The sequence below is a fragment of the Anomaloglossus baeobatrachus genome, chromosome 10 (assembly GCF_048569485.1).
Source record: "Anomaloglossus baeobatrachus isolate aAnoBae1 chromosome 10, aAnoBae1.hap1, whole genome shotgun sequence".
Classification (NCBI taxonomy): Eukaryota; Metazoa; Chordata; class Amphibia; order Anura; family Aromobatidae; genus Anomaloglossus; species Anomaloglossus baeobatrachus.
In genome coordinates this window covers 53,381,877-53,395,578 of record NC_134362.1, presented here as the reverse complement: position 1 = coordinate 53,395,578, position 13,702 = coordinate 53,381,877, and the positions used below count along the sequence as shown (strand labels likewise).

Sequence of the window (13,702 nt, the reverse complement as noted above, 5' to 3'; positions counted from 1 at the left end):
TTCTCAAGAACGAAAAATGACAAAAATTCAGAATGAAAAGCTCCAACAAGTAGGGAAATATCCTGAGTAACAAAATTAACCACAAACTGGGTGAGAAGTGTATTATCAATGGCAAACCTAGATCCTTTACTACCCCATAATCAATGAAATTACCTGCAGAGCCACAATCAAGAAAGGCCTGCAGCCGCTTAGATTCTCCTAGGTGTGACAAACAGACAGATAACATTAATTTTACAGGGTCAACAAAGAGTACCTGTGCGCCTGAGTGAGTATCCTGGGCACACTCAGGTGCTGACGTTGCTTTGGTTGTTGTCGTCCCTGACGTCCAGGCTCTCCATGATGGGCACCAAAGCGGGATTCGTTCCCTCGAAGTCGATGGGTCCCTGGGCAAAATGAGGGAGTTGCGGCAGGAGTTGAAACCTGGGTAGCTGCAAGATGTTGTACTTGCTCTGCAAGTCCTTGGAGTATGCAGGACAGGTTTTGCACCTAATCCATCACTGTTTGGAGTGAATCCATTTATTTTTTTTGGATGTCTTGTTTAAAGGGCCAGTTATAATGTAACAGTAGTCCGGGACCACAGACACAAAATGGTTAACATGAACCGACTAGAGCTAGCCGTCCACTAAGCAGGATCCCAAGGTACCCTGACACCCTTTAACCCCTATACAGGGATCTGTATTTACAGCAAGGTCCAGGAGATCGCTGCCTATAGAAAGGCTACAGTCCACAGATGGGAATAGTCGCCAGTCAGGGTCAAAACCAGGTAGACAGCAAGGTTCAAAATCAGAAGGTAGGAGGAATGTCCAGAAAACAGGCCAGGGTCAGAACCAGGATGTCCGCAAGGTACAAAATCGGAAGGCAGGATGAACGTCAGGAAAACAGGACAAGATCAAAACTGAGATGTCAGGCAAGGTGCAGAATCAGCAGGCAGGAGTAACATCAGAAAAATAGGCCGAGGTCAAACAGGGCATAAAACAGCAAGGTGTGCATGGAATCAGGCAAGTGTGTAGCTCAAGGGAAAAAAAAACAAGGCTAAAACTGGCAAAGGACAGCAGACCACCGAAGGAATAAAAAGGGTGTGGTGCCTTCCAATTGGCTGGAGTGGAAGTTGATAACTTTAGCTGGAAAGCAGACACCACCACAGTCGGCCAGTGGTACTGCAAGTCCCAGCCATACCCAGCTTGGTGGATCGGTGGAGACTGCACCCACCAGAGCTATTGGTAATGCCTCCTCCTTTATTACCAGCCCCACCTACACTGGGAATAGAACGGCGCCTAGTGACTGGTGCAGAAGTCGCAGGAGCAGACTCTAGTGGAGATGTGACACCATCCTGCAGTAATGTTCCCATCCTTGTGCCCATCCTGGTCCCCATCTGTAATGGTGACTCGCCCACCCCAGGGCTATGGGACACCCGGTGCTGGGCCGGACTAGTCCGGGGGTAGTCAGTGGTGGCGGGGCCCGACTCCGTGGCCCTGGTGGGTGTCAGTTTAAAAATGGCTGGTGACTTGGGGTTTGTGTTCGTGACGCCACCTGTGGTATGCGGCTATTAAGCCGCCGCTGCTGTGTAAGGCCTCCGGGGTGATGATATGGCAGCAATGGTGGTACTGCTCCCCACAGGTGGAGCGGTGCCCCGGGGCACAGTTGGTGCTCGTGAGAGTCTATGGTGTAGTGGAAGTCTAAGCAGACGGAATAACAGAGGCAACTCCAAGGGTGCAGTTTCAAGTTCTTTACTCACACATCCTGGTAGGAGCTCACTGGTGCCCTCAGACGACTGGAACCCACTGTCAGGGACCTCCGCCGTTTCTGGGTGATTCCTGGAGTAAAAACCAATACCCTTCTCTCTAAGGTGTCTCTGTCTTCAGCTGTCTTCCTAAGCCTAGCTCTTTTAGGATGAACCTGCTTGGCCTCCACTACAGCCTCCAGGCTGGGGGGTCACCTGTCGGATGATTGTCCCCTTTCTAGAGGTTCTGCTGTGGGCTGTGGCCCGAGGAGTTTACAACTTTCCCTGGGCCTCGGTTTTTACTGTTTGGAGATGATTTTGCACTCCTCCGGTTTCTAGGGACCGTCCCCTGTTGCAGCTTGATCCCTCCATCGATGTTCCTGTGGAACAGGCCACCACAGCTCTACAGCTATCCGTGGCCCTGGAATCCCTTCTTTTCTCTGCTTGGTGTCACCTGGACCCTCTGAGTCCCAGGATCTTCACCAGGAAGCGTCTCTTTCTTCTTCTCAGCTCCTGACTGACTAGAGCTTTTCTTCTACTTCTCCTCCTTGCCTGCCTCCTGCAGACCTCCTCTTCCTTCCCCACTCTCTCTCTGACTACTCAAACTTGACCTTCCTTTCTCTGACTGCTCTCTAATGGCTCCTCCCACCTCCCCAGTTGCTAAGCTGTAACCTATAGGAGCAGGGATGGGTCTTACGGCCCCTCCCAGCATGCAGCATGGGAGGGTTACTGCCACTGTCCCTAGTCCCAGTGTGTACCTAACAATGGGTGTTGTGTAGATTTACCAGGGGACCGGTGTTCACTCCTTTCCTCACCCAGAATGGGGCATCACACCGCTGGATGGGGTGCAATGTCCTGTGGCGACGGAAGCCTCAGGGGCGCCACACTCCCCCACAGCGAATCCCAGCACGTCCTCGGGCTGAAAAACAACTGAAAATGTGGAAAGAAACTGCAAAAACATTTTTACATGAATGTAACAAAAACAATAAAACTTTTCTTCCCTTTATGGGAGGCACAGGTACTTAAACGTTGCAAAAACTTTCTTATAAAGAAACTCTATATGTGCATTTCCAGTCCATTGCACGGTTTGGGCACTTCCCCCATAATTCTGGTAGGGGGCACAACAGGTGCAACTATATACATCTTGGCTACAACAAGTCCAGTAGTCTGGCAGTTCGTTCAGCTTTCTTAAGCTACAAAGGGAAAAGACAAAACCAGCCACTAAGTCCAGTGGCCTGGTTCTACAGGACACATTACATTCACATTCACCGGGGACCACATTCCAGTCCAGTGGCCCGGTAACACATACACATGGGGAGTGACATCTTCAAAAAGCAAAAGGGGCAGTAAGGCAGGAAAGGGTGTCATCTTCAAAAAGCACATTAGGGCAGCACAAAAAGGGACGTCTTCACAAAGAATGTGGGGCAGACAGGGGCTATATACAGTTCAGCAGCTTCATCTTCATCTCTTTACTCGCGAGGGTAGATCCTAGGATCCCACTCCGGCATTGCCCCAGGCAACAGGTAGGCCGATGAGATCATAGTCTGGGTCTCCCGGTTGCTGGTCACTGACCTACTGCGGGCCGCTGCGGCCTGGGCAGGAATGGGGCTGCTAGCATGCACAGCGCGGCGTTCTTGTAGAGGACTGCCTGCTTGCAGGGGGCTGCCGACTTGCATGGGGCTGCTGAGGTCTTTGGAGTCACGCTTTGGCAGGGCCCTGGGCAGCATATAAGCCATGGAGATCTTGGTCTGTGTCTCCTGCGTGGCTTTAGTAGGGCTGCTGGCGGGGGCGGTACTGCACGCTGGCATAGTGCGGCGCCACTCCGGTTCTTCTGGGGCTGCCTCTTCCCGCAGGATGTGGACATTCAGAGCGTACCAGCCACGGCTCCCCATCAGCCTGGTGTACTCCACTGTGTCGCCAGGCTTAGCATCGCGCTCTGGGTGGCCTCTAGGCAGGTGCTCCTCTATATCACGGCGGGCAACAAAGACATCCTTGCCCAGTCCGGGCACTCTGATAAAGCCCCAGCCGTCTTTCTGCCTGAAGTCTATTATTGGCCCCTTCTCACTGGGCCCTGAGATCCCTTGAGGGCCTTTCGGATCTGCTCTTTGGAGGCGAGGTTGGACGCCTCCTCGGCCCTCCGCTTCTCCTCCCGGGTCTCCCGCTCCCGCTGGGACTCCTCCACCATTTTCTGGCAGGCCAGTACATTAGCCATGGGGGTCTCTTTGGGGCGCAGGGGCGCAGTGGCTGCTGCAGTCTCCCGCTCTCAATGGGCGCCGCGTCCCAGTTCACTCCCGGTGATGTTCCTCCCAGGAGGCTAACAGGGGGACTTGGAAGGGGGCCCACTAACTGTTCGGGGTCCACCCCACCCCAGGCGCCGTCTTCTGGGGTCTCCGGTAGGCCTCCGGTGCCCCACAGGGTGTCAGCAGGGCTGGCGGGGAAAGCTAACGGGACGGTGGAGGAACTGGGCGGTGGCGCTTGGTAGGGCCGTGGGTCCGGACGGGTCAGGGTTGTAAATAGCTCACCCGGGCGCTGCTCGGCGGCCTCCATCCTGTGGCCCACGTTCTCCGGCACCATCGGGTTTTCTCTCCGCCGGTCCACCTCCATCTGCATGGTGCTCAGCCTCCGGGCCAGGATCTTCATCTCCTCCCGAAGCAGGTCCAGCTCAGGATCCATGTTCCCGGTCCCTGGTGTGCACTTCTGCAGCCTCTCTGCCATGCTGCCGACCTGGGGAACGCTTGCTGGTACACTGCTCGGGTGCTCGACCACGCCACTCGGCTGCACCCTTTCCCTTCTCGGAGGCGGGGCCGGAGGTTGCACTAGCATCTGGCGCCAGACTGGCGCCCAGCCCATCACGGCCGGCACCGCTCCACTTGCGATGAGGTACATTTTGGCTCTTGTCTGGTCTGGCATCTAGACTCTTGCTGCCAGCCAGCTAGCTTTTCTAGTCGCCATATCTTCTTGTTCCGCCCTCCACTTCGGGCGCTCTTTTCTTAGACAAGGGGGCGGGGCTTCTCTTCGCGCTCTTTCTGCAGGCACGCCCCCCTTCTTCCCGCGCTCAGTGGCTTCAATGGCGGCAGTTTCTCACTATAACAGTCTTTTAAGCACAATTCTTCAGGCGCACAGTACCCGGTGGGCGCCGGGCACGAAATCCTGTTCGTGACGCCAAAATGACTCGCCCACCCCAGGGCTATGGGACACCCGGTGCCGGGCCGGACTAGTCCGGGGGTAGTCAGTGGTGGCGGGGTCCGACTCCGTGGCCGTGGTGGGTGTCAGTTTAAAAATGGCTGGTGACTTGGGGTTTGTGTTCGTGACGCCACCTGTGGTATGCGGCTATTAAGCCGCCGCTGCTGTGTAAGGTCTCCGAGGTGATGATATGGCAGCAATGGTGGTACTGCTCCCCACAGGTGGAGCGGTGCCCCGGGGCACAGTTGGTGCTCGTGAGAGTCTATGGTGTAGTGGAAGTCTAAGCAGACAGAATAACAGAGGCAACTCCAAGGGTGCAGTTTCAAGTTCTTTACTCACACATCCTGGTAGGAGCTCACTGGTGCCCTCAGACGACTGGAACCCACTGTCAGGGACCTCCGCCGTTTCTGGGTGATTCCTGGAGTAAAAACCAATACCCTTCTCTCTAAGGTGTCTTGGCATCTAAGCATGCATCATGGGAGGGTTACTGCCACTGTCCCTGGTCCCAGTGTGTACCTAACAATGGGTGTTGTGTAGATTTACCAGGGGACCGGTGTTCACTCCTTTCCTCACCCAGAATGGGGCATCACACCGCTGGATGGGGTGCAATGTCCTGTGGCGACGGAAGCCTCAGGGGCGCCACAATGGCAGTTCAGGACCACAGACATAAAATGGTTTACCCGAACCTACTATGGATAGCTGTCCATTAAGCAGGATCCCGAGGTACCCTGAAACCCTTTAACCCCTATACAGGGAATCTGGATTTACAGCAAAGTCCACGAGATCGCTGCCAATGGAAAGGCTGCAATCCACAGACAGGGATAGTCACCAGGCAGGGTCAAAACCAGGAAGTCCGCAAGGTACAAAATCAGCAGGCAGGAAGAATGTGCAGACAACCGTCCAGGGTCAGAACCAGGATGTCTGTAAGATATAAAATCGGAAGGCAAGAGGAACATCAGGATAACAGGCTGGAGTTAAAAGCGAGACTTCAGGCAAGGTGCAGAATCAACAAGCATGAGGAACATCAGGAAAACAGGCCGAGGTCAAGCAGGGGACAAAACAGCAAGGAATCAGGCAAGTGTGTAGCTCAAGCAAAAAAAATAGACTATAACTGTCAAAGAACATTAGACCACTAAAGGAATGAAAAGGGTGTAGTGCCTTCCAATTGGCTGGAGTGGAAGTTGATAACTTCAGCTGGAAGGTACACACCACCACAATCAGCCAGTGATGGAAATGAACAAGTCCCAGCCATACCCAGCTTGATGGATTGGCAGAGACTGTGCCTTCCAGAGCTACTGGTAATGACTCCTCCCCTATCACCAGCACTACCTACAGTGGGAATATGGCGGTGCCTGGTAACTGGAACAGACGTCGTAGGAGCAGACTCTGGTTGAGATTTGAGACACCATCCTGTAGTAATGTTCCCATCCTTGTCGTGATCCTCTAGTAATGTGCCCATCCTGGTCCCCATCCTGTAGTAATGTGCCCATCTTGTCATTTGTAGTAATGTGCCCATCCTTGTCCCCATCCTGTTCCCCATCCTGTAGTAATGTGCCCATCACTATCCCCATCCTGTAGTAATGTGCCCATCCTGTTCCCCATCCTGTAGTAATGTGCCCATCCTGGTCCCCATCCTGTAGTAATGTGCCCATCACTATCCCATCCTGTAGTAGTGAGCCCATCACTATCCCCATCCTGTAGTAATGTTCCCATGACTATCCCCAACCTGTAGTAATGTGCCCATCACTATCTCCATCCTGTAGTAATGCGCCCATCATTATCCCCATCTCTTTTAGTAATGTGCCCATAATTATCCCCATCCTGTAGTAATGTGCGCATCATTGTCCCCTTTTACTAATGTGCCCATGCCGGTGCTCTTGTAGTAATGTCCCCTTTCCTAGTCTTCTTCTTGTTGGAATGCGCCATGGTGTGGAATCGTTACATATTGTGCCATTCTTCACACGCGCTTTATTTCAAATCACTGATTTGCAGGCGCTGTGCAGAGACAAGCTCTCTCTGCACAGCTATTTCAATGGCAGGCACTGGCCAATCAGAGGCCAATAACTGACGATATGGGCCTCAGCTGCTGGCCTCTGATTGGCTGGCAGCATTGGAATAGCTGTGCAGAGAGAGCTTGTCTCTGTGAAGTACCTGCAAATCAGTACTATCAAATAAAGCGCTGACTGCGGGTGCCTCTGCACCGGCCACGATCAACAAGGGGGCCTGCGGGCCTCATGCAGCCTGCGGGCCGCATGTTTCAGACCCCTGGTTTAGATTGTGGATACAAGGGCTCAAACAAGAACAGTAAAGTATATGAGTTAGCAATGCATGAAAGGTTCCTGTCAAATAAATATCCTGAGTCAGGTAGTCATTGAATGAGAAAGAACTGTGATAAGGTCAATTTCACAAATTCGTGCAAGACGGATGGTTCTTACATCAGAAGACTTGTCCTGAACCTCCAATCTCCTGATCTGAGCCTATGGAGCAGTTAGCTCAGGATGGGAACCCTGACAGTTCCACCTGGGTTGTGGCTAATTACCAGTGGTTAGAAGGACCTCAGGCATGACCGGCTTGGTTAGTGGACATGACCGGCTTGGTTGATGGGGATGGTGATGTTTCCTACCGTCCACTATAATCATGCAAGAGGCGGCTTACCCCCCTGCACCCTCCCATCTTTGGGTTTTACCCCCAAACCCCCGCTTCTAATATAAAGAACTTAACGACCATGTGGACTTGAAAAATATAATGTTGCTTTCTGGTATCAGCTATGTTGGTAGAGTCCCCGTCTCTTCTTGTCACATGGGCATGATGTCAGCAGAGGTCCCTTAACCCACTGGGATTTAGCCAATACAATTCCATGTCTTTCGATGAGAGGACATATGTGGTTCATGGATGTGTGAGACCGGCCTTAAAGGGGAATTCTTAAGTTTGAAAATTGTCCCTTATTCATGGGTAAGAGGATAATTTCCCAATATCTGGAGGTCCAACCATTGGGGCCTCTGTGTGAATAGAGTGGTTGTTAGTTCTACACAATGCCGTTCCATTTATTCTCACTGAGACTTTGGGAGATTTCCAAATCTAGCGCTCGACTGATCTTCAACATTCCCTTTAGAATCAATGGAGGGGCAATGTGCATGACCGAAGTCACGCACAGAGTAGGAGATGTCTGTATATAATGCGTAACACACGCGATCAGACCAATGGGTGTCTGATGCACTACAAAAAAACACCACAAGAAGGAGGGAACACAAGACAATGGAGGTCCTTGCTGCTAGGGAGTGGGGTGACGGGGCACCTCTTGAACTCACCTAGACCTGACTCCTGAGCTGCCTAGCGTACCTATACAGGTTCTTTTAACCTGTCGACAAGCAGGATACCTGGGTCCTTCAGCTGCCCTAAACTTACCCTGCCTAGTGAATAGGCTGACAAGTACACTAGAGTCGCCACTACACTAATAAACACGGAGGGAAAGGAAAGACAGACAGGAGAAATAAACAGAAGGATACAAAACACCAAACTTCACCGTAGCAGACAGACTTTAAAGTAGCAGATCGATGAGCACAGGAGAAAACATGAGCAGTTCCTTCCACCAGGCTGGCCAGAGTAGAAATGATTCTAACAGCAGCAGGGTCTGCTGGGAAGTCTCCAGTATTTAACCTAAATGGACGTGGGCCCAAAGCAACAACAACTGACCTGCTCATAGCTGCTGGCAACAAAACCTGAAATTAACTTGTGAGACGCCAAAGGAAAGGAAACTTTGTTTTAATGAGGAGTCAAGATAGAGATTGTAGGCTCCAGTCCTAAGGGGTACTTTACACGCTGCGACATCGCTAGCATCGGCTAGCGATATCCAGCGCGATATTAGCCTCCCCCGTCGCACATGTGATATGTGGTGATTCCTGCCGTAGCGAACTTTATCACTACGGCAGCGTCCCTCGCACATACCTGGTCGGCGACGTCGCTGTGACTGCCGTTAAATCCCTCCTTCAAGGGGGAGGTGCGTTCGGCGTCACAGCGACGTCATCGCGACGTCACTAAGTGGCCGGCCAATAGAAACAGAGGGGCGGAGATGAGCGGAACATAACATCCCACCCACCTTCTCTCTTCTGCATTGCCGATGGAGGCAGGTAAGGAGATGTTTGTCGCTCCTGCGGGTTTACACACAGCGACGTGTGACGCCACAGGAACGACGAAGAACATCGTATATGCAGTCGATCCGACATTATGAAAATGAACGACGTTACACAGATCAGCGAGATTGTACGCTTCTGTGCTCGTTCATTGTTCCATCTAGGAGTTACACGTTGCGATGTCGCTACCGGCGCCGGATGTGCGTCACTAACGACGTGACCCCGACGATATAGTGGTAGCGATGTCGCAACGTGTAAAGTACCCCTAAGGCTGTCACTAGTCTCAAAACAGCAGGGAGATGACCGTGACAACCAACCACTGCTCCACTACACAGTGACTGCAATGGTAGGACCTCCAGCTATTGGAAAGTGATCCCCTTACCTATGGATAGAGGACAACATTCAACTTGAGAATGCCCCTTTAAAAAAGCAGGAGTCAGAGCATGTGTGCACTAGAGGCTGCAGGAGGGGAGCAGCAATGAATATTAGGCTAAGCCCAAAAAGCAGATGGAGAGACGAAAAACTCGTATACAGCCAAACACCAGTGGTGGTGACTATGAGCAATCGTCACACCCTCAGAAAAACAAAATGCTAAAAAATATGCAATTTGGTTGTTAAAGAGCGCCGCGTTAGGAGACCCGACAGCGCCCCATTACAGCTGCGCCCGGGGCACATGCCCCAACACCCCCCCCCCCAATAAGCCTCTGCTTTACTTTTTAGAAGAGTCCTAGATATACAGTTAGGTCCAGAAATATTTGGCCAGTGACACAATTTTCGCGAGTTGGGCTCTGCATGCCACCACATTGGATTTGAAATGAAACCTCTACAACAGAATTCAAGTGCAGATTGTAACGTTTAATTTGAAGGTTAGAACAAAAATATGTGATAGAAATTGTAGGAATTGTACACATTTCTTTACAAACACTCCACATTTTAGGAGGTCAAAAGTAATTGGACAAATAAACCAAACCCAAACAAAATATTTTTATTTTCAATATTTTGTTGCGAATCCTTTGGAGGCAATCACTGCCTTAAGTCTGGAACCCATGGACATCATCAAACGCTGGGTTTCCTCCTTCTTAATGCTTTGCCAGGCCTTTACAGCCGCAGCCTTCAGGTCTTGCTTGTTTGTGGGTCTTTGCGTCTTAAGTCTGGATTTGAGCAAGTGAAATGCATGCTCAATTGGGTTAAGATCTGGTGATTGACTTGGCCATTGCAGAATGTTCCACTTTTTTGCACTCATGAACTCCTGGGTAGCTTTGGCTGTATGCTTGGGGTCATTGTCCATCTGTACTATGAAGCGCCGTCCGATCAACTTTGCGGCATTTGGCTGAATCTGGGCTGAAAGTATATCCCGGTACACTTCAGAATTCATCCGGCTACTCTTGTCTGCTGTTATGTCATCAATAAACACAAGTGACCCAGTGCCATTGAAAGCCATGCATGCCCATGCCATCACGTTGCCTCCACCATGTTTTACAGAGGATGTGGTGTGCCTTGGATCATGTGCCGTTCCCTTTCTTCTCCAAACTTTTTTCTTCCCCTCATTCTGGTACAGGTTGATCTTTGTCTCATCTGTCCATAGAATACTTTTCCAGAACTGAGCTGGCTTCATGAGGTGTTTTTCAGCAAATTTAACTCTGGCCTGTCTATTTTTGGAATGGATGAATGGTTTGCATCTAGATGTGAACCCTTTGTATTTACTTTCATGGAGTCTTCTCTTTACTGTTGACTTAGAGACAGATACACCTACTTCACTGAGAGTGTTCTGGACTTCAGTTGATGTTGTGAACGGGTTCTTCTTCACCAAAGAAAGTATGCGGCGATCATCCACCACTGTTGTCATCCGTGGACGCCCAGGCCTTTTTGAGTTCCCAAGCTCACCAGTCAATTCCTTTTTTCTCAGAATGTACCCGACTGTTGATTTTGCTACTCCAAGCATGTCTGCTATCTCTCTGATGGATTTTTTCTTTTTTTTCAGCCTCAGGATGTTCTGCTTCACCTCAATTGAGAGTTCCTTAGACCGCATGTTGTCTGGTCACAGCAACAGCTTCCAAATGCAAAACCACACACCTGTAATCAACCCCAGACCTTTTAACTACTTCATTGATTACAGGTTAACGAGGGAGACGCCTTCAGAGTTAATTGCAGCCCTTAGTGTCCCTTGTCCAATTACTTTTGGTCCCTTGAAAAAGAGGAGGCTATGCATTACAGAGCTATGATTCCTAAACCCTTTCTCCGATTTGGATGTGAAAACTCTCATATTGCAGCTGGGAGTGTGCACTTTCAGCCCATATTATATATATAATTGTATTTCTGAACATGTTTTTGTAAACAGCTAAAATAACAAAACTTGTGTCACTGTCCAAATATTTCTGGCCCTGACTGTAAACCTGAATTGATTGCCATAAGAGCAGCCCCATATTTCCTTCACGCCAGCTTTGGTAAATCTCACCATAATGTTTGCATTTCATCCGAGCAGATCAGCCAAGTTAGAAAGCAACCCCTCCACAGCTCCAGAGTGGAACAGTCACCTCAAATCTTCAAAATGACAAACAAAATCTAAAAACAAAGCAGCCATTATTTGACATCCACCCCGCTGTCTATAATAAAAGACAACCACTTTCAATCCGCCTTTCTTTTTGAGTTTCAGACTTCAAAACCATGATCCCTGTAATAAAGGCATTGGGCATAAAATGCTATCCTGCATCACCATCTAGTGGTACAAACTAGTAATACAGCTAGAAATTGCTAAGTTCCCCTAGAAATGGAGAGGCCTCCAAGAGCTAGGGGAATCAGACATTTATATCTGGTTTTATATATCTAATATATAAAGCTAAGTGTATGTACAGTGCAGACCAAACGTTTGGACACACCTTCTTATCTCTAGAACTGTTAAGAGGAGACTTTGTGCAGCAGGCCTTCATGGTAAAATAGCTGCTAGGAAACCACTGAGAAGGACAGGCAACAAGCAGAAGAGACTTGTTTGGGCTAAAGAACACAAGGAATGGACATTAGACCAGTGGAAATCTGTGCTTTGGTCTGATGAGTCCAAATTTGAGATCTTTGGATCCAACCACCGTGTCTTTGTAGAAAAGGTGAACGGATGGACTCTGGACCGCAGAGTGAAGGCAAAAGGGCCAACAAGTGCTAAGCATCTCTGGGAACTCCTTCAAGACTGCTGTTAGAAAACCATTTCCGGTGACTACCTCTTGAAGCTCATCAAGAGAATGCCAAGAGTGTGCAAAGCAGTAATCAAAGCAAAAGGTGGCTACTTTGAAGAACCTAGAATATAAGACATATTTTCAGTTGTTTCACACTTTAAGTATTTCATTCCACATGTGTTAATTCATAGTTTTGATGCCTTCAATGTGAATCTACAATTTTCAGAGTCCTGAAAATAAAGAAAACTCTTTGAATGAGAAGGTGTGTCCAAACTTTTGGTCTATACTGTATGTATGTACGTATGTATGTATGTATGTATGTATGTCTGCTAAAGGAAGCCACACTGTCGCATGTACAATCGCGAAATTTTGCACAGCCACCTCATTTAACTCAGTATACACCTATATGCCTCAAATATCAAAATAGAGCCATAAATAACAAAATCCAAGATAGAATAGACTCAATACAAAAAATTATGCACAATAAAAATCCTTTATTCACAAAAGATACAGGGATAATAAGAACAATTCAAAAACAAGGAGAGGAGTATAGATACAGAGCAGGGCCGCTAAAACCAATGAAGCCATATTAAGCCGCAATCCGGTAAACAATTCATAAACATTCACTTGGATCATTAAGGTACCTAAAAAAATTCCTCTGGTGCTGGGTGGGGTAAAATAAATCGATAAAAATAATTTATAAATATAAATAGTGATAATAGAAATAAAGTGCTTAAAGTACTGTGTCAAAGAAAAAAAGGAAAATATTTTTCCTAGTGGAAAAATATTTTATGTTTTGAGAACCCACAAGATTGCAGGCATAAAAAGGTGTAACAGTGCTTAAACCATTCTAATCTCAGAATTTTAAATAAATCTGAATAAAATATTATATATAAAAATAATTTTTGTGACACAATAATATCAGTTTATATCAAATTGGAGATCAGACAGTTATGGGACAAAATGCTAGGAACTAAATCAACAACAGTAATGGTCAGTACCAATTAAATAGTCAGCAAGCAAAGTGTCCCATTTCCCAAGTAGCTCCTTCTGAGGAAGTGTTCCACACGAAACGAGCGTTAAGGGGGGGAGCAGTGGTCCATGCTTTCTGGTAACTATGCTAAATTCAATGCAGTGAAACCTTGGTCTTTTATTGTTTGATCCAATCCTTTGTTCTTTGTGCTGATAGGAGCTACTTGGGAAATGGGACACTTTTCTGAATGATTATTAAATTGTAGGCAGGACACGCTTGTCTTTGTTCTCCTCACCTAGTTGGCACCATCTGAACCAAAAAAGTTTATCCTGGTCTCATCAGACCACAGGACGGTTCCAGTAATCCATGTCCTTAGTCTGCTTGTATTCAGCAAACTGTTTTTCTTGCAGGCTTTCTTGCGCATCATCTTTAGAATTGTCTTCCTTCTGGGATGACAGTCTTGCAAACCAAAGTGATACAGTGTGTGGTGTTTGGTCTGAGCACTGACAGTTGGACCCCCCACCCCTGTAAC

The 13,702-nt window shown here is 48.7% G+C and overlaps 1 protein-coding gene across 2 annotated transcripts in view; it reads right to left on the bottom strand.

Moving 5' to 3' along the window:
• LOC142255191 (solute carrier family 22 member 6-A-like) overlaps nt 1-342 on the bottom strand; it is a 196,214-nt gene extending 195,872 nt beyond the window's left edge. Inside the window, exon 1 of one of the 2 annotated variants that reach the window (XM_075326687.1) lies at nt 254-342. The gene's annotated coding sequence lies outside the window, so the exon portion shown is untranslated. The remainder of the gene's footprint in view (nt 1-253) is intronic. The other variant, XM_075326688.1, reaches the window with a different exon arrangement.
• Between the last annotated feature and the right edge of the window lie 13,360 nt (nt 343-13,702).